The 18,512-nt window shown below is 34.5% G+C and overlaps 1 protein-coding gene and 2 non-coding genes across 3 annotated transcripts in view; all 3 read left to right on the forward strand.

Moving 5' to 3' along the window:
* Positions 1-14,663, forward strand: part of LOC106508546 (uncharacterized) — a 498,796-nt gene extending 484,133 nt beyond the window's left edge. The window contains exon 8 of the mRNA XM_084991761.1: positions 13,682-14,663. The gene's annotated coding sequence lies outside the window, so the exon portion shown is untranslated. The remainder of the gene's footprint in view (positions 1-13,681) is intronic.
* Positions 14,664-15,358: 695 nt separating this feature from the next.
* MIR99A (microRNA mir-99a) lies at positions 15,359-15,438 on the forward strand. Its single transcript, NR_035386.1, has one exon. It is a non-coding gene; the product is annotated as a microRNA mir-99a (primary transcript).
* A 646-nt stretch (positions 15,439-16,084) lies between these two features.
* On the forward strand, positions 16,085-16,178 carry MIRLET7C (microRNA let-7c). Its single transcript, NR_031538.2, has one exon. It is a non-coding gene; the product is annotated as a microRNA let-7c (primary transcript).
* The last annotated feature ends 2,334 nt before the right edge of the window (positions 16,179-18,512 follow it).

The following is an 18,512-nucleotide window of genomic DNA, read 5'->3' on the forward strand; positions in this document are numbered from 1 at the left end:
AGTGGTCAGAAGCTCTCAGAAGGGCTTCACGTATAGGAACTAGGGGATAGACTTTTACAAAGGAGACATGGAAGCAATGGCAGAAAATGATTTGATTGGCTATAGCTTAATCAGTTGACTAATTTGGGAAAGGCTACTTGGCTGTTTGTGATTGGTTGTACATTAGGTTTCAATTTCTTACCCTTGAGGCATTTTATGCTTAGGTTTTGGTTTGCTTACAAAGGCTCCTCAAGTGCTAAAACCACCTGATCTTATTTATATATTTATATAAAGTTATTTATATTTATATAATGCCTTATTTATTTATATAATGCCTTCCTTGTTTAATTCATTTAACAATTTCAATTTACATTTTATTGTCAGAAGCTACTTTTTTTTCCTGCTTTTTAATATCATTTCTGCCCTTTTTCATCCACCCACCCCCTCTTTGCCAACCACCACCATGCAAGTGTCAAGGAGGAAAATAAACTTTCCTTTGCCCTTCTAGGTTATTCTGGCAGCTCTCGGAATTAAATTAATATGAGACAGCTTAACAGGATAAAATGAAAAAATAATTTTATATGTATGGGAACCCCGCATACACAAGAGGTTCAAAGACAGAAAGGTAAAATGCGACGTATCTGCCATCCATAGCTCAAGGATGGGTAGGAGCCTGGGGCTTCCAAGGACAGGAAGGTCATTCACAGGACAATAAGAAGAAGTACAGATGTTTAGTAATTAGATGTTTGCTCTGCCATATAGGTGGGGCCACTAAGATAAAATTTATCTCTGCTAATAACTCTTTTTCTGGGAAAAATCCCCAATTTAAATTCTTCTAGGCAGTTAAGGGAGGGGTAGTAGTTTCTCCTGAGCCAGTAGGTTCTCAACTGCCATTAGCTCAAAATAATCCATCCACATGCCAACATGGGCCATCTTGGGGAGATATGTTTTGAACCCCTACATAAGTCATACCTACAACCACAACATGCCACGCTATTTCTCACAGTCTTGTTTATTTATTTATTTAACATTTCTAGTCTAAATAAGTTTACTCTTTCAAATAGCTTGCTTCAGATAATTTCTTCTTTTAAAGATTCTCAAGGCGGGTATCATCAAAGAGGACCTGTAAAAGGAAGCATTTATTTCTCACTAACATTATGAAGAAAATTAAACAGAAGGTAGTATGGGGAAGATACCTTTATTCAATGTTCTACTTTGTCCCAAGCTCCGCGTTTTAACAGTAAAACTTCTGTTTGTTTCCCTTGACGACACAAAAAAGAAAAACATAGATAGAAGGACAGTGAAGGGAAATGCCTAAATGGGAACAGTTAGTATCTTTTGAAATTTAGTAGGTGTTCAAGAAGAAAATAAAAAAGAAAATGGAAACATGAGACAGTAGAAGATTTCAAAAAATGTAATTTAGTTCAGAGGTCAGCACATTATGGCCCATGGGCAAAATCCAGGACCTGTTTTTGTACAATCTACTTACTAAGAATGGTTTTTGTATTTGTATGCGTTTGAAAAAACAAACATATTTTGTAGGTGAAAACTGATAAATTGAAATTGTGTTGTCCATAATAAAGTTTTATTGGAACATTGCCACATGCTTTAATTTATGTATTGTCTGGGCTGTTTTCCTACTGCAATAGCAGACTCAAGCATTTACAACAAAGACCATATGACACGCAGTGCCTGAGGCATTTATTATCTAGCCCTTTACAGAAAAGTCTGCTGACCTCTGATTTAGAACATTTCCCAGAGCTAATTTTCCTAGCTGATCAAATCATTGTTTATTGAATATCACTCTGGGATTTCAAGTTCAAATAAACCAATAAGCAGCTAGTTTGCTCAGATTTTTCGAAGAGAATTTTCTTTACAACACAAGGTCAGTGCAAACAACCAGTAAAAGCAGTCGCCTCGGTGTATTTGTTAGGTAAAAAAATAAATAAATAAATAAATTGTTTATTTTGAGATAGCTCATATGCAGTTCTAAGACATAAAACAGAGAGATGCTATTTATTATTTACTCAGTTACTGCTTGAAAACAATAGTGTGAAATTACAACCTATATTAACATGAATATAATTAAGATATAGAATATTTCTGTCGCTGGAAAGGATTCTTCAAGTTGCTTTTTTATAACTACACCTGCTTCCCTTCCACTCCCACCCCAGTCTTAATGCCGTAACCACTAGTCTGTTTTCCATGTCTATAATTCTATCATTTCAAAAATTTCGAAATGGAATCATAAAGAATGTAACCTTTTGGAGACTGGCTTTTTTCATTCAACATAATTCTCTTGAAACAATACAGGTTGTTGTATGTGTCAATATTTTGTTCTTCTTTATTGCTAAGTAGTAAGTATTCCATAGTATAGATATATCAGTTTATGACTCCTTATCAGTTGAAGAACATTTGGGTTACTTTTAGTTTGGGGTTATTATAACAAAAGCTGCTATAAACATTTATGTACAGGTTTTTGCATGAACAATATATTTTCATTTCTTTGGGATAAATGCCCAAGGGTGAAATTGCTTGGTTGTATGGTAGACATATGTTTAGTTTTTAAAAGAATATGCCAAATTGTTTTCCAGAGTTGCTGTACCATTTTACATTCCCAGAGGCAGCAATATGAGTGATCCAACATCCTCACCAGCTTTGTGTTGTCACTTACTTCTTAGTTTTTGCTCTTCTAAGAGGTGTATAGTATTATCTCATTGTGCTTTTAATTTGCATTTTCCTAATGGCTAATAATGTTCAACATCCTTTAATATGCTTATTTGCCATCTGTATATTCTCTTGGATGAAATGTCTCCTTTCTTTGGCCCATTTTTCATTTGGGTTGTTTGATTTTTTTACTGATGAGTTGTGACCATTCTTTATATCGTCTAGATACTGGTCCTTTGTCAGATGTATGGTTTGAAAATATTTCCTTGTAATCTGTAGTTTGTCTTTTATCCCGTTAATGGAACCTTTTATAGAGCAAGAGATTTTACCTTTGATGAGGACCAATCTATCACTTTTTCTTTGGTGTAAAACCTAGGAACTCTTTGCCTAGCTCCATATCCAAAAGAATTTGTTCTGTAATATTTTCTACAAGTTTTATATGTTATGTTTACCTTTAAGTTAATTATCGAGTTGATTTTAAGTTATATTAATTAATTTATATAAAAATAATGAAAATAAATAAAATGAATAAATAATATACATTAAATAATTTTTTAAATTTTGAGTTAATATGAGATATATGTCAAAGTACTTTCTCTTTTTTGCAGGGGGTGTTGGTGAAGTTTTTTTACTCCAGTATCATTTGTTGATGAAAAGATTATCTTTCCTGCATGAAGTTGTTTTTGCATCTTTGTCAAAAATCAATTTAGGCACGTACATAGGGGTTTATTTCTAGACTCTCTGTTCTGAGTTATTGATAAATATGTGTATTCCTTTGCCAATACCACACAGTCCTGATTATGATCAAATAGTCTAATATTTTATTTATTATTAATATATTATTATATATACAAAAACATACCTAATATTAGTATATTAAGAAATATACTATTATATAATGTCTTAAAATTGGATAATTCCTCCCATATATATTTTTTCCTGCACTGTTTTAGCTATTCTAGTTCCTTTGCAATTCTGTATCAAGTTTAGAATAATTTTATCTATCTCTACAAAAAATCTTGCTGGGGTTTTTATAGGAACTGCATTAAACCTATATATCAATTTGGGAAGAGTTAACCTCTTTACTATGCTGAGACTTGGAATCTGTGAGTGTATGTTTTCCAAATCTCTTAGATTTCTTTCATCAGCATTTTTATAGTTTTCCTCATACAGATTTTGTACATTTCTTTTTAGATGTACACCTGCATATATCATTTTTGAGTGGTGTTTGTTAGTGTTATACATTTTTATCTTTCACTTTCTTTTTAAAAATTATTTTATTTTACTTAATCATCCTAGCAGAATAGAACTTGCAGCACTATGTTGAATAAGAATGGTGAGCGTGAACATCCTTGCCTTATTGCTGATTTTAGAGAAGCATTTATTCTTTCGCCATTAAATGTAAATGTTGATTATGGGGGCTTTTTGTAGAAAAGTCTTTATCGAATTGAGAAATTTTCCCTCTATTCCTAGTTGTCGGAGTGTGTTCAATCACATGTGGGGCTGAACGTTTTCAAATGTCTCTTTTGCATCCACTCATGTTTTCATGTGAGTTTTCTTCTTTAGCTTGTTAATATGATGAGTTTCGTTAATTGCTTTTGAAATACTGAACCAGACTCATCCCTGGAATAAATCTCAACTGTCATATGTGTAATTCCTTATATGTATTGCTGAATTCTATCTGCTAATATATTTTTTTTTGTCTTTTTTTTTTTTTTTTTTTTGCCATTTCTTGGGCTGCTCCCATAGCATATGGAGGTTCCCAGGCTAGGGGTCTAATCAGAGCTGTAGCTGCCAGCCTATGCCAGAGCCACAGCAATGCAGGATCCAAGCCGCGTCTGCAACCTACACCACAGCTCAGGGCAACGCCAGATCGTTAACCCACTGAGCAAGGCCAGGGATTGAATCTGCAACCTCATGGTTCCTAGTCGGATTCCTTAATCACTGCGCCACGACGGGAACTCCCCTATCTGCTAATATTTTATTAATAATTTAAGGCTATGTTCTTAAGGGATATTTATTTATACTTCTCTGACTATCTTTGGGTTTGTTATCAAGATAATATTAGTTTCACAAAATAAATAAATTTTTTTCACAAAAAATTGTTTAGAATTTGCAGTAAATCTGCTTAAATATTCAATGAAACTGTCTAAACCTGGAGATTTCTTTCTGAGGGAGTTAAGTTATAAAGTTAATTTTTAAAATAGTTATAGGGCTATTTAAAATGATATAATTTATATTGGGTAAGCTGTGGTAATTTGTGTTTTCGAAGAATTTGTCCATTTCATCTAATTTGTCTAGGTTCTATGTTTTGCGTCTGTAGGTTCCCATTGTTTTCAGATATCTGCAAGGGTCTGTAGTGACATACCCAGTTTCATTATGGAAATTGGTAATTTGCATCTTTTTTTTTTTATTTGTCAGTCTTGCTGGAGGCTTGCCAAGTTTATTAATCTTTTCAAAGAACCAACTCATGGCTTCATTGATTTTCTCTATTGTTTTTCTGTTTTCAATTTTATTTGTGTTCTTATCCTTCTTATTTCTTCTTTGCTTTCGGTTGATTCTACTCTTCTTGTTTCTTGAGGTTGGAGCTTTTTTTAAATTTTCTCGATAAATTTTATTTCATTTATAGTTGTACAACAGTCAACACAGAGGTTGGAGCTTTGATTATTGGTCTAATTTTTTTCTCTTTTCCAATGCATGCAATCAGTAAAATCAGTCTCCCTCTGAGCACTGGTGTTGTGTTGTCCCACACACTTTGCTATGTTATATCTTCACTTTCATTCATTCCAATGTATTTTTCTTTTTTTCCCTGAGACTTCCCCTTTGACCTATAGACATTTGGAAGCGTGTTGATGCTGTTCCAAGTATTGGAGATTTTTCCCTTAACTTGCCTTGTTGGTTTCTAGTTTAATTACATTGTGGTCAGAAAAGACACCCTCTATGATTTCACTTATTTTTAATTTGATGAGATTTGCTTTATTGACCAGGATATGACCTATCTCGGAATATGTTTTGGGGCACTTAAAAAGAATGTATATTATGCTGTTGTTGGGCGGTATGTTCTAAAAATGTCAATTAGATCCTGCTGGTTGATGATGATGATTTCTATATCTGTGCTAATTTTCTGTCTAGTTCTATTAATTGTTGAGAGAGGTGTGTTGAAGTTTACAGCTTTAGTCATGAATTTGTCTGATTTTTTTTATTTTATTGGCCTTCATGCTACACAGTTTGCAGCTGTTTTTTGTTTGGTGTATACACATGCAGGATTGTGACATCTTCTTGTTAAATTATCTATTTTTTAATCATTTTAAGATGTTTGTCTCTGGGATTTTTTTTTTTTTTTACTTTCAAGTCTTTTTTATTTTAATATCATTGTCTTTGATTTTGCATGATATATATTGTTTCCAACATTTTACTTTCAACTAGTGTATTTTATATTAACATGTTTTAATTGAATTCCTTGTAGATAGCATATAAGTGAGCCATTTTTTTAACTCCACCATACAGATCTCTTCATTTTAATTGGTACATTCTGACAATTTACATTTAATTTAGTTATTGATATGTTATGATTTGAGCCTACCATTTTGTTATGTTTTCTATTTTTTTCTCTCTGATTTTCATTTCTTTTACCTTCCTGTGGGTTACTTGAACAATTTTTAGAATTTTGACATACCTAGTGTTTTTCAGTGTATTTCTTTGTGTAGTTTTTGACATAGTTTTAGTTGCTTTATATATTAAATTATATACACATAACTTATCACAGACTACTTACTGGTGTCTTCATTTTGCTAGTTCAGGTGAAATATGTAAACATTGCCTCCTTTGTTTTGTACCTTTATCCACTTATAAATTCTCTTAAATGTTTCCTCTACATACTTTTAATAACTACATCAGATAGTGCTAAATTTTTATTTCTACCATCAAGCAAAATTTAGAAAACTCCAGAGAAGGAAAGTCTACTATTTTTACTCATATTTTTGTTATTGAATTCTTTCTTCCTTTCTAAAATTCCAAAGTCCTTCTTTTATCATTTCCTTTCTGTTTGGACAACTTCCCTTACCCATTCTTTTAGGGTAGGCTTACTGTTGAAAATTACCAGAGTGTTATTTCGTCAGATAGTGTTTTGATTTCTCCTTCATTCCTAGAGGATATTTTCCATAGACATAGGATCCTGGGTTAACAGTTCTTTTTCTTTCAACCCTTATAAATGTTGTGGCCCTTCCTTCAGGCAACAGTGGTTTCTGATGAAAAACTCACTTGTCAGAATTGTTTTTCCTGTATAGGTAAGGTTCTGTTTTTCTCTTGCTGCTTTCAAGATTTTTTCTTTGTCTTTAGTTTTCAGAAGTTTGACTAAGATGTGTTTTGGTGTGGATTTCTTTGGGTATTTCCTGCTTGTGGTTTGCTTAGCTTCTTGAGTCTGTATGCCTTCTGCTAAATTTGGGGAGTTTCCAGCCATTATTTCTTTGACCATGTTTTATACCTTGCCCTCTTTATTCTCTCTTTCTGGGACTCCAGTGGCAAAATATTTTCTCTTTTCTTATAGTTCCATAGTTGCCTAAGTCTCTGTTACCTAATTTTTTTAAAAGTATATTTGCTTTGATTGGTTCAGATTGGGTTATTTCTATTGTCTAGCTTCTAATTCACTGATTCTTTCCTCTGTCCCTCTTTTTTCTTTTTTTTTTTTTTTAAACTTCAGCTAAATACATTTTCCAGTTCTAAAATTTCCATCTGGTTATTCTTTATATTCTATTTACTTGCTAAGACTTTTAATTTTTTAAAAGTTGATTTCAACCGTATTCCTAATTCCTCATTGAAGCATTTTCATGATGGCTGCTTTAAAAACTTTGTGAGGCAGTTTCGACATCTCTCTCTTCTTAGTGCTCACATGCACTCTGTCTTTTTACATTCAGTTTGAGATCTTCCTGCTTTGCTGTATAGCAAACCATTCTCAACTGAAACCTTGACATTTGGGTATCATGCTCTGAGACACTAGATCTCATTTAAACTTTCTGTTTTAAGTAGCTTCCTCTGACACTAATCCAGCAGGGAAAGGGCAGCACAGTCTTGTCACTGCCAGGTGTAGGTGGAAGTCCAGGTTGTTACTGCAGGGAGGGGATCAGAGTCCCTGTTTCCCTGCAGGCCTTCACCAATGCCTTCCTAGAGAGGAAGGACTGGAGTGATTTGTTACTACTCCCTTAATGACATTTTCCGGCCTAAAGGTTGGGGGAATAGCGGCGTTGTGTCGTGACTACTGGACATTTTCTAATGTCCTGAGTCTCTGCTAGCCCTCTCTTGTCTGACATCTTAGCAGGAAGGAGAAGAATACCTCATTACTTTTGAGTTGGGGTGGATGTCCAGAACTCCATAAAGTCTCCACTGATGCTGCATGTTGGCAGGGGAAGGGACCCTGTTATCCCCTGACAAGGCTGAAAGGTCCAATCCTCCTCTCTGACTTTCCTATACTGCCCTGAGGTTGGGTAGAGGAGGTTGGGATATTTTGCTCTAGCCTAACAAGCATGGTGCTAGGTACCCTGCTCTGACTTTGCAGGTATGGGGTGGGTGTTTGACTGGAAAAAAGTGGTATTGTCCTAGTGCTTTCTGTCTTTCTAGCCTGCTGCATTCCTGATTGGGGCTTTTTGGAGATTTTTTTGGTCTGCACTGGTTTCTGTCTCTGGGGGGCAGGCTTCTTCTGCTTCAAGTTTTGAATTTGTGAAGCAAACTTAAAATCCAGGGACCCTACCACCATATTGTTCCTTGGGTCCCGAGGTCCCTAACTGGATTATCTTCTCTCCATCTTTCAGAGTCTCCCTATGTTTGTTTTATTATATGCAATGTTCAGGGATTTGAGTTGTACTTAGGAGGATTTGGGTAAAACTACACCTACTCTATCTCTCTGGAAGTGAACATCTCCTCTGTCTTCTGCTTTTGTTTTTGCTTTTTAATTGGGAGAGCAACATAACACTTTTCACATGAGGTACTTTTAGGGATCAAACATAATTATGACAAACTGATTAATATATTTTGTATTAAAAAGAGAAACTTTAAAATAGCAAGACAGGAATTCCTGTTGTGGCACAGTGAAAACAAATCCAACTAATATCCATGAGGATGCGGGTTCAATCCCTGGTCTCACACAGTGAACTGTGGTGTAGGTCACAGATGCAGCTCGGATCCTGCATTGCTGTGGCTGTGACATAGGCCAGCAGCTGTAGCTCTCATTTGACCCCTAGCCTGATAACTTCCATATGCTGCCAGTGCAGCCCTAAACAGCAAAAAAAAAAAAAAAAAAAAAAAAAAAAAACGCAAGATGACAGAAATCATCTCTATCTGTAATCCATTTTTTAATATCTACTTTTCTTCCAATTTCCTATTCTTATCATTGTGTTTCTTGATGAGCAATAAATGCTCCTTCAGGACCCACAACACTTCTGTGAAGAAGTGAGCTTTTCTTACTTGAAAGTTCTTCCTGAATGACTCCCACCTGGGGGCATGTCCATTTGACTCATTGCTGTTCCCCTGTGTCTATCACACAGCCTGGCCACATACACCTACTTAAATAATTGCTGAATAAGTGAACGAGAACACAACATTTTCTTTCTGTGAGGACTTATCTACTTTCTTCTGGCTGTGCTAAAGCATGGGGCACATGTGTTGGCTGGGCTTGTTCCCCCACCAGGCACTCCAAGGCATGTGCTTAGGACAGTACTAAAATTTATCCACAATTTTGCAATCTAGAAAAAAAAAGCAAATTTTTAATTTCAGCACATGTGTAAGTTTTTATTTTATGGTTTAGAATTGTTTGTATTCTGAATTACATATGGGGAAAACATCAGAATGGTTTCCATGCATGTGCGTGTATGCATACTCACTCCTATCCTTCCTCAAGAAAGTGACTCAAAGACCATAACTCAAAAAAGACCAGAGACCGTTTCCAAGATATTTGCTAGATCCTTGAATTCTTTTGGTTTTGTTTATTTTTTTATAGGCAAGTAATGGTTTGATTACCTTTTCCAGTCTTTGTCTGGTATTGTGCAATATATATGTCTATATGTGAGTGTCTGTACATGGAGGAGGGATAACATTCATCCATAGTTTTGTAAGGCACTGAATATAATTTTAAAATTGTGCAAAGATAATTATAAAGATTCCCCCATCTTAGAAAAACTGAAGCATTTTTTAATGCAGGAAAGGCAACCATAATTCTTTTTGGTACTACTGAGTATGTTTCGCTTAAATACTAATAGCACTTGCTTTCCCACTGAGCTATAGATTTTGCTTAAGGAAATGGTGAAAGATTTCATTCACTGTACTTTTGTTAGAAAGTATGGAAATGTTTGTCCACGGGAACTTCTGTCGCCTGTGAGAATGGAAATCCATTGAGGTGAGGGAACCCTTTCATTTGATTGCCTAGAAGCTGTTGATACATTCCTTGTATCTTTCAACGGGATCTTTCACGCCACACAGGAAAACTGTAGCTGGTGAAGGAACAGAAAGAGCACTTCTTCCATGAGTCAAATCTTAGCAAACTTGCACAGCAGCTGTGCTAGGTACTGCTGAGGATTACCCCAGGACCCAGTTGCAGGGGTGTGCGCGGTTGAAGAGACAACTGGCATCCCTCAGGGGACCACTTTGACGGAGATTGAAGCAATAATGCATCCCCACTGCTGCTGGAGGATATTGTGGCCGTGTAGTACAAAACTGGTGCCAGATAAAAATCAGAAAGTAATAAAAAGCAAGACAAAACTCAAGAGCTTTTCAATCTTAATGCAAGGGACTAAAACAAACGTCCTGGGCTTGTTGCATTCACTCAGAAAGGAAAAGGGGGCAGGGGAAGGGAAAACTTGCAGAGACTTCAGTCTTTTCCTTTGAGAACCATTTGTGTTGTGAAATAAAGTTACGGAGTAGGCATGTTCAGACCTTTATTTGCTACATTTAGTCTGAAGGATTCCCCCCCAGCACACACACACCCTTAACTACAAGAAGCCAGAGTTTTCTGTGCAAACTGAAACAGGCGTTGCAAGAATCAGATTCACTTTGGACGACTCTTCACATTCCAAGTCATCATTGCATTAGGCAGCACAATTCCATCTCTGGTTGATGGGCAGAAAAAGTGGGCAGCTTGCCAGGTAGACGTTTCCATGACTCCCAGCCCCCAAAGGTGATGCGTTTTTCAGCTAATTCAATGAAGAGTGGGCTGAACTTTGGGTCTAAACGAGACAATAGCTGCCTTCGCAGTATCAGCAGAATGGTTGATGGGAATGCACTCTACATTTGGCAGAGAATCATGTGACCTTACGACTGAGATTTTGTGATGGTGCCAACGGAGACTTGGAAAGCAGCAACCGTCCTGACTTTTTTCTTCTTTTCTAGCATGGCTCAGAAAATGGTGGATCTTAATACTTGACTTTAGCCAGACTCAGCAAGCGACTGAGCTTTGAAGCACAACTTCGCCTTTATTCTGGGTTTTTGGCAGGCCACCAGGAGGCTGTCCCTTTCACGCCTGATAAATTCTGCTGCTTATCTCTAAATAGAAAAAAAAAAAAAAAGAAAGAAAGAAAGAACATATAAACAGAATATTGAGGCATAACAAGTGAATCCTAAAATTGTGTGTGCTTTTTTTGTTTTTTTGCCTTTTCTTACCGCTGATTTTTTAAAACGTTAATACCCTTTCTGCTTGCTGAAGAATCCAAGTAGGTTTTTTTTTTTTTTTTTTTTTTTTTTGGTTTATAATGAACAGGCATTTGAACTGGGCAAACAGGACGACAGCAGCAGTGAGCATGAGATCATTGCAGCAGTGTAGCAAACTGGCACCCTGCCTTCTCACCCTTTTGGTTCAGGAGACAAACGTGTGCAATCCTCATTTCTAAAGTCAGCACAGCCTGGAAGGATTCCTGGTCTCTCCCACCTTCTACCATTCTGCTGCCAGGGACGGCAAGGATTGGTGCAGCTTCTGCGCAGTGCTTTGTGCCTGGAATACCGAGAAGCAAGAAAAAGAAGACAAGCACCCTGGTCCTTTTTTCCAAGAAATAGCAGGAGCCATGAAGAAAAAAAAATCTGAGTTTGTCCTACTCCTTGCAACAGTGCTGGGAAAAAAAGAGAGAGAGAGAGAAAGAGACGCTCCTGCTCAAAAACAAAAACAAAAACAAACAAACAAAAATCCAAACCAAAACAAACCAAAAAAAAAAAAAAAAAAAAGCCAACATTGGCTTGTATAACTACAGAGACATCGGGCTTTGTAAAGCAGCTTTGTAAGGCAACATAAGCAAATGAGCCTTCTTTATTTTGTATTATTTCCAAAACATGGCATAATAAGCAATATATTGCTCTTGGTGAAATCGCACCTTTCATATCAGGTATAACTTTTTTTTGTTGTTTCTTTTTAAGCCTACTGTTATGTAAAAGGGGATCCTTGAACTTTCAATTTACTCTGATTTAACTCATCACCCACTTTACTCTTATTAACTTTTTCCTTTTGCTCTCTTGCTCTAATCCTGATTAGAATAGAAACTTTAGTAAAAATAGAAAAATCTCTATGCAAAAGATGGTACCTGTTTTTATTTTTGTTATACATAGAAGTTTTGGAAAAACATTAATATATTATCTGTGCTTATTGTGTACAGTATTAGTTTTTGCTGTCTAAGAAAAGTGAGCATTTAGCCCTGGTTGGTAAAGAAACTAAACCTTTCATGTGCCGTTGACTCATAATTTAAAATGTGAAAGAAGAAACTTTTTCAACTTCAAAAAAGAGGTCGTGTTAGAATATATATTAAACTTCTGATAAATAAAATTTAGTTTGGGGGAGGCTATATTTAAATTACTTACCAGGATTTCAGTGTAACAAATAGAGATGAAAATATCATGTTCTCAGTTGCTAAGTAGAAAAAAGCTTTTTCCACAATAATACTGACTGTTAAAATATATTTAAAAGAATAATTTGTCTTAGAGCTATTGCTGAGAGTGTTGGAAATATCTATTATTTTAGTAGAAAAAGTACATACAAACTTGTTTTTAGTTTAAAGCAGTGTATTGGATCAGCAGATAAATGCATTGCATTCTAATTATTTTGTCTGTTTGTAGAAGTAAATTGCTAAGCAATTGAAGCATTTTATAACAAAAACCCAGTTTTTCCTGGTTCAATGAGAAAGGATTAGCTGATATATTCCACCTATTTTAATTTCCATTAAAACTGTTTCAAAACATGTTTTAAAATTGTTAAAGAGAGAAAATGTTTTTAAGTACATAGCGTATATAGAGTATAATTTTCATGTTAAGAATTGATACTATATTTTCCATAAAAATAATAAACTTTAAGCAAACTGTTCTGCTTTTAAAATCATATTTTATTGTAATAAAAATATATAAACAATGAGAAAATACTGTAGAACTTATAAATTCTACCTTTTTTTAATTCTACAAAGAATTGTGGGAAATAACAAATACCTAATATACTGATAACATTCAAGGAAAACATTTTATTAAGTTTATTGTTTATTGTTCACCAATTATTTAAAAAATAGCTCTTGTTCCTTTATGCTGCCTCAGCTAATGGAACATCAACTTTCACAGGCTTAATTAACATTTTTAAACCTGTTTTCATGTTTCAAGATCCTTTAGTTGAAAAACATTATTTTAAATGTTATTTTTAGGAGCCATTAATCTCTACACTCTTAATTATCTTATTAAGCTCCATGCCAAATCCAAATCTCTTTTCAGCTTTCACTAGTTCATTGTACAAAACCTAGTCGCTTCTTTAACAGCCATGCCTCCTTTCACTTTCAAAACTATTACTGTGAAAACAACACCAACCAAAATGAACGCATACATGCAAACTATGAAACCACATTATATGTCATATGAGTAGCCTTGGGTGGGGCTCCACGAGTCTTCCAAGCCTTTAAAAATACTTTAAAAGGTTTTGCCCATTTTGATACTGTGTTTTCTTCTCGGTCTTCTACCTTCATTCCCACCGTCCACCCAGATGCTCCTCCTAGACAGCAGTTGTCTGATATTTCTCCTTTTGTGGTTGTTTTAGGGAAAAACTTAAAATGGATATGAGAAGTGAAGAAAGTGATCATAGGAGCAAGTCATCTCAGGTAAAAATAAAAAGCAAAAGAGCAATAATATTTAATATTTGTTAAGAAAAAATAATATTGACTGTGTTTAGTTATAAGCATTTGTTTCATACTCTATTGATCTAGCTGTTGGATTTGCCACTGATGGTTTGAAGGTTTATAATATTACTTACCTTTGTGAAAAATTTTTGTCTGAGTTTGTGATCGGTGTACAGTTCGAGTCCCTTTGAATATAGATCCATTCATACAACATAGGTGAAATATGGTTGAATAGAAAGTAGTTTAGGAAAAAGACAAAAAATGTAATTTTTTATTTGTCATATATAAAAGGAAATGAAATCTGGGGGGAGGTAATGAAGTCATGCCTTTTTTTAATGCTTTCTTAAGAGAATGAAACAAAAATATAAAACCCTCATAGGTAGGATGAAACCCAAAACAAATTTTTCTTTTTATTTGATGTTGAAATTTATGAATATATGTTAAAATATTTTAATACATTTGAATGCAGGATTGTGGATTTTTCCTATAGTTTTTAATAAGCATGGGAATAGTTAGAAAATAAATAATAGTAAAAAATTATGTGGACCACATTATCTATATATAGTCTATAAAACACATTTTATTGGCTTCAATACACACAAAAACACTAATTAATTTTTATGTAGTATTTTTCCACAATGAAGATATAATTAAAAATGCTAAATATTGTGGATATGACTGAAATGATTAATAAAATACAACTTATAATTTTGTTGCTGTTGAGCTTAGGATCTTAAAAAATGTGTACATGCCTGGATTTATGTTTACTCTTTGTGCGGTTGCTTATTGTCTGGTGGTTTAAAGTATTTTTGAATAACAACTTATTTTTACTCAACCTGTTGACCAGATGAGAGTTGTATGCAGCCATATATTATGTTTTAAGTACATTTGAAAAAAAATAAATTTAAGTATATGTGTTTCAGAGACAAGATACCCTCTTTTATGCAGATCTGGAGTATAAATGTTAAGCGCGCAGTAGTAGTAATAATGCTATCAATTAATTTTTGTTTTTTGACATTTATCCATAATTGTTCATTGGAGTATTATCCCAACTACAGACACATATGTATATTTAAGAATTTAAATAACTTCCTGTGTTCTCTGCCTAATCAACAAAATCTTACTTGTTTTATAAGAAAGTTATAATATTACCAATTCCTTGAAACCACTAACTGAGGTTTTATAAGAGTTAAAACAAGCAGTCTAACTCTTACACAGTTAGCTTAATAGTTAATTTGGTCTTAATTATAGGCTCATAATACTACATTTATGTCTCACAATTACATAATTCATACATGCATGTATAGATTCTTTTTTATTTTCTTTTAAAATTTGTCATTGATTAGAATAGTCTTTTTCCAAAATATTCATTCTTAAAACAAAAGGAGTCTGTGAAAATGCTTTCGCTATACTATTTTGAAAATTCTCATGTATTTAGTTTAGAATATTTATGAAGGCCTTTAACTGGGAATATGCATACTTAGACATTTCAGCATATCAATATTGATGCTAAAGGATTGATGTTATTTCAGCCTCCTAATTTCATCAGATATTTACAAGAAATTCTGTACTATTAGGGAGCCCATGAGAGACGTTGCCCATTGGCATAAACCCGTAGATCCGATCTTGTGGTGAAGTGGACCGCACAAGCTCGCTTCTATGGGTCTGTGTCAGTGTGGTAATCTGACAAAATGCTATACACAATGCTGTTAAGTAGTATTTCAAACTCCTGTTAAACTCTAGTTGGTTACTTTCGAAGTGATTATATATACCTTTGGTTTTCGTGTATATATTTCATGTATATATTATCCTGTCTTACAAGGCAGGCTTCAATTGTTGAACACTTAGAAGGGCTTATCGAACAGCCATTAAAGTTTAAGTCCAAGCATAGTAAGTGACTTAAGAAGCTTGAATTTTTTATAGCAAAGGTTGAACCAAGATCTGAATAGATCCTATTCAGAAACTTCTGTTCACATTCCAGCAGTTAATGCACTTCAACAATATCAGTAAGAAAATTAAAGGCTATAACTGGCTTTATGTGTTACTTTTGAGCTTGTTTCTCTTGAAAAATAAAGCTAAATGCTATTGACTTTTAATATTATTGCTAGTAGAACTATGCCATGAAAGATGTCAGAGGACATTTTATATGACCTATGCCAGAAACCCAAAATATGAGGGTAGTCCTAGTAGGCACATGTTAAATTTATCGGTAAAGTGTTAGAATATTATCTACGTCCTTGCCAAGTCCTTAGGTGTATGGCCGCCGCCATATTTGGAGGAGCTGACTGAAGATATGATAAGGAGTTTGAAGCAACAGTGGAAGCTGTGTGCATCCGGGTTGAGGTAGTAGGTTGTATGGTTTAGAGTTACACCGTGGGAGTTAACTGTACAACCTTCTAGCTTTCCTTGGAGCACACTTGAGCCATCGAGGAATTCTTCATCATTTTAATCTGATCAAGCCTATTTCTGTGCAAGAAGGTAATGTGTCATGAGTATTGCGGATAATTAAAATTATTCTTTATCCCTAAATATTGTATTATTCTATTTGTATCTGCTTATGAACTCTGGAAAGATGGTATCCTGATAGGCTATTACTCTAGATTGAACATTTTAAAGAACTGACGAGTAATGACTTAAACTGCACTAGTATTGCAGCTCTCATCATCCATAGATACTCCGAATTGGGCACTTAATTTTGCAAACTGATCATTGATCTATTTTTATTGGCTACTTAGACCCTACAGGTAAAAAACTTTCCCAGTGCATTTATCTGAGTCTTTCTTATGACACATCACTTTCTCTCTTATGTTATCGCTATCTGTGTGCTTGTTTATTTTTTCCATTCTAGACTGTAAGCCCCTTGAGGGCAAAGTCTGTGCTTTATGTTTCATTGTATCCCCTGCAATGCCTTACACATAATAAGAACTATTTATTTATTGGATGAATGAATGGTGTAGGAGAACTCACTCTGTAATAAGTTTCTGTTGAATATTTGGATGAAGTACAACAGTGGTCATAAATCTGAGTTTTGTTTATTTGTCCTAAAATATACCTAAATTTAATTCAGACTGCTATGCATCAGTAATATACTTGACTTGTTTTTTAACTGTGCTGAGTATGTCTGCTCTTTCTAGACATACAGTTTAATTTAGGTCTGCTTTTTCTCTAGAGTAAAAAGAATAGACCGAGTTCATTTGATTAAGTTTATTACAATTTATAATCCTAAATTTCAATTATGTTATTTTTTTTCAGCTTTTTAAAATTCCTTGATTTCCAAATGAATGGTTTTCCTTTCAGCATCAGTTTTATGAATCAGCTTTTTGCATTCTGTAGATTTTCCTTATTTTCTATCCTATATTTTTGTATATCTGTTGAATAAAACAGAAACAACTAAACCAGAAACTTATTAAGAAATTAATAAGTATGTAAAGTATAACTTGAGGATTACATTTTCATTTGAAGGAAAGATACCTACAATATTCTCTCTATACAAAGCAAACTGGTCTCTTTGGAGTCTAGTATCTTTGTGCCAACTTTAGTAGCAGTGAGTGGTGACATTTATAGAGATGCTAGTTTATCTAGATCCTTTTTTACTCACAGAATTAAATAGTTCCAGATATTATAACTTATTTAAACTCCAAGCATGAAACACTGACTACATAAGAAAGGATTTTTAGATACAAATGTGGGTTACAGCTATACATCCTGGCTCTGTGATGTCGAGCTTTCTATACAACGCTGGTATCCAGATATCTCAGAATCTAGAATTTACCCATAATGGTGATGAAGAAGGAACTTTTGCATCACCAATAGGAAGAACACTTGAGCCTTAGAAGTCTTGAATACTGGCGATTTCAAGAAAAATTATTTTACTGGTATGCAGAAGCTAAAAATGAGTAGTCTCTAAGAAGGAAAAGTCTTTTCAAGGACTAATTGAAAGAAAATGAGCAAGGTGCAGGAGACATAACCAAAAGAGTGGGAGAGAGAGGGTGGAAGAGACCATTGAGTGGTAAAAAATCGCATCCTTGTAAATAGTTTGGCCCTCAAGAACTAGCTCCCCTTTTGTGTGCATGTGTGTATGCAGAGTACCTCCCAATACTCTGTGTACAGACTTGGAGACCAAGTCATGTACACATCGATGAGCCAAATAGAATACTATTGCCAATAAATGCCTATTTCCATGCTGTGCAATAGAGTGAGGTATATTACAGAAGTCAGCTATGATGTACAATTTAAAGATAATCTTATAAAAATACTATGACAGCTGCATAAAATTGTGGTCTCTTATCTACCTTATCTAAAGTGAACTGGCATTCTAAAAGAATAGCTGAAAGTGAGAAAGATGTCGCTATGATCCATTGTATTAGCCTTGTAGAAATCCCATGATAATTTCAAAGGGCAGAGGATATAATTAGCATCAATGAAGAAAACAAAGACCTTCTTTGTAAGGGTGGGAACACTACATAGGAGAATTATGCTTTCACTAGCAATTAATAGTAAATTTTCCTCCTCCAGCCATGGGGTTATTTAAGTTCTTATATTTCTGTGGAAAAAAAAAATGGCGAATGACACATATGCAAACGGACAAGGTTATTTTTAAAGAAACTAGGATTCAGGACCACTGCTGGTGTCTAAACCTAGAAATAGTTAAGTTATGTCTAAGAAACCATGGGGAAGCGTTGTACATTTAGAAAGTCAGCATTCAACTGGGGAACAACTATGCAGATTGAATAATCTCTTTAAGAATTTTAA

The sequence above is a fragment of the Sus scrofa genome, chromosome 13 (genome assembly GCF_054392235.1).
Source record: "Sus scrofa isolate SSC_HxYL_T2T_F1_AM1 chromosome 13, Sscrofa_HxYL_maternal_Yorkshire_Landrace_v2.0, whole genome shotgun sequence".
Classification (NCBI taxonomy): domain Eukaryota; kingdom Metazoa; phylum Chordata; class Mammalia; order Artiodactyla; family Suidae; genus Sus; species Sus scrofa.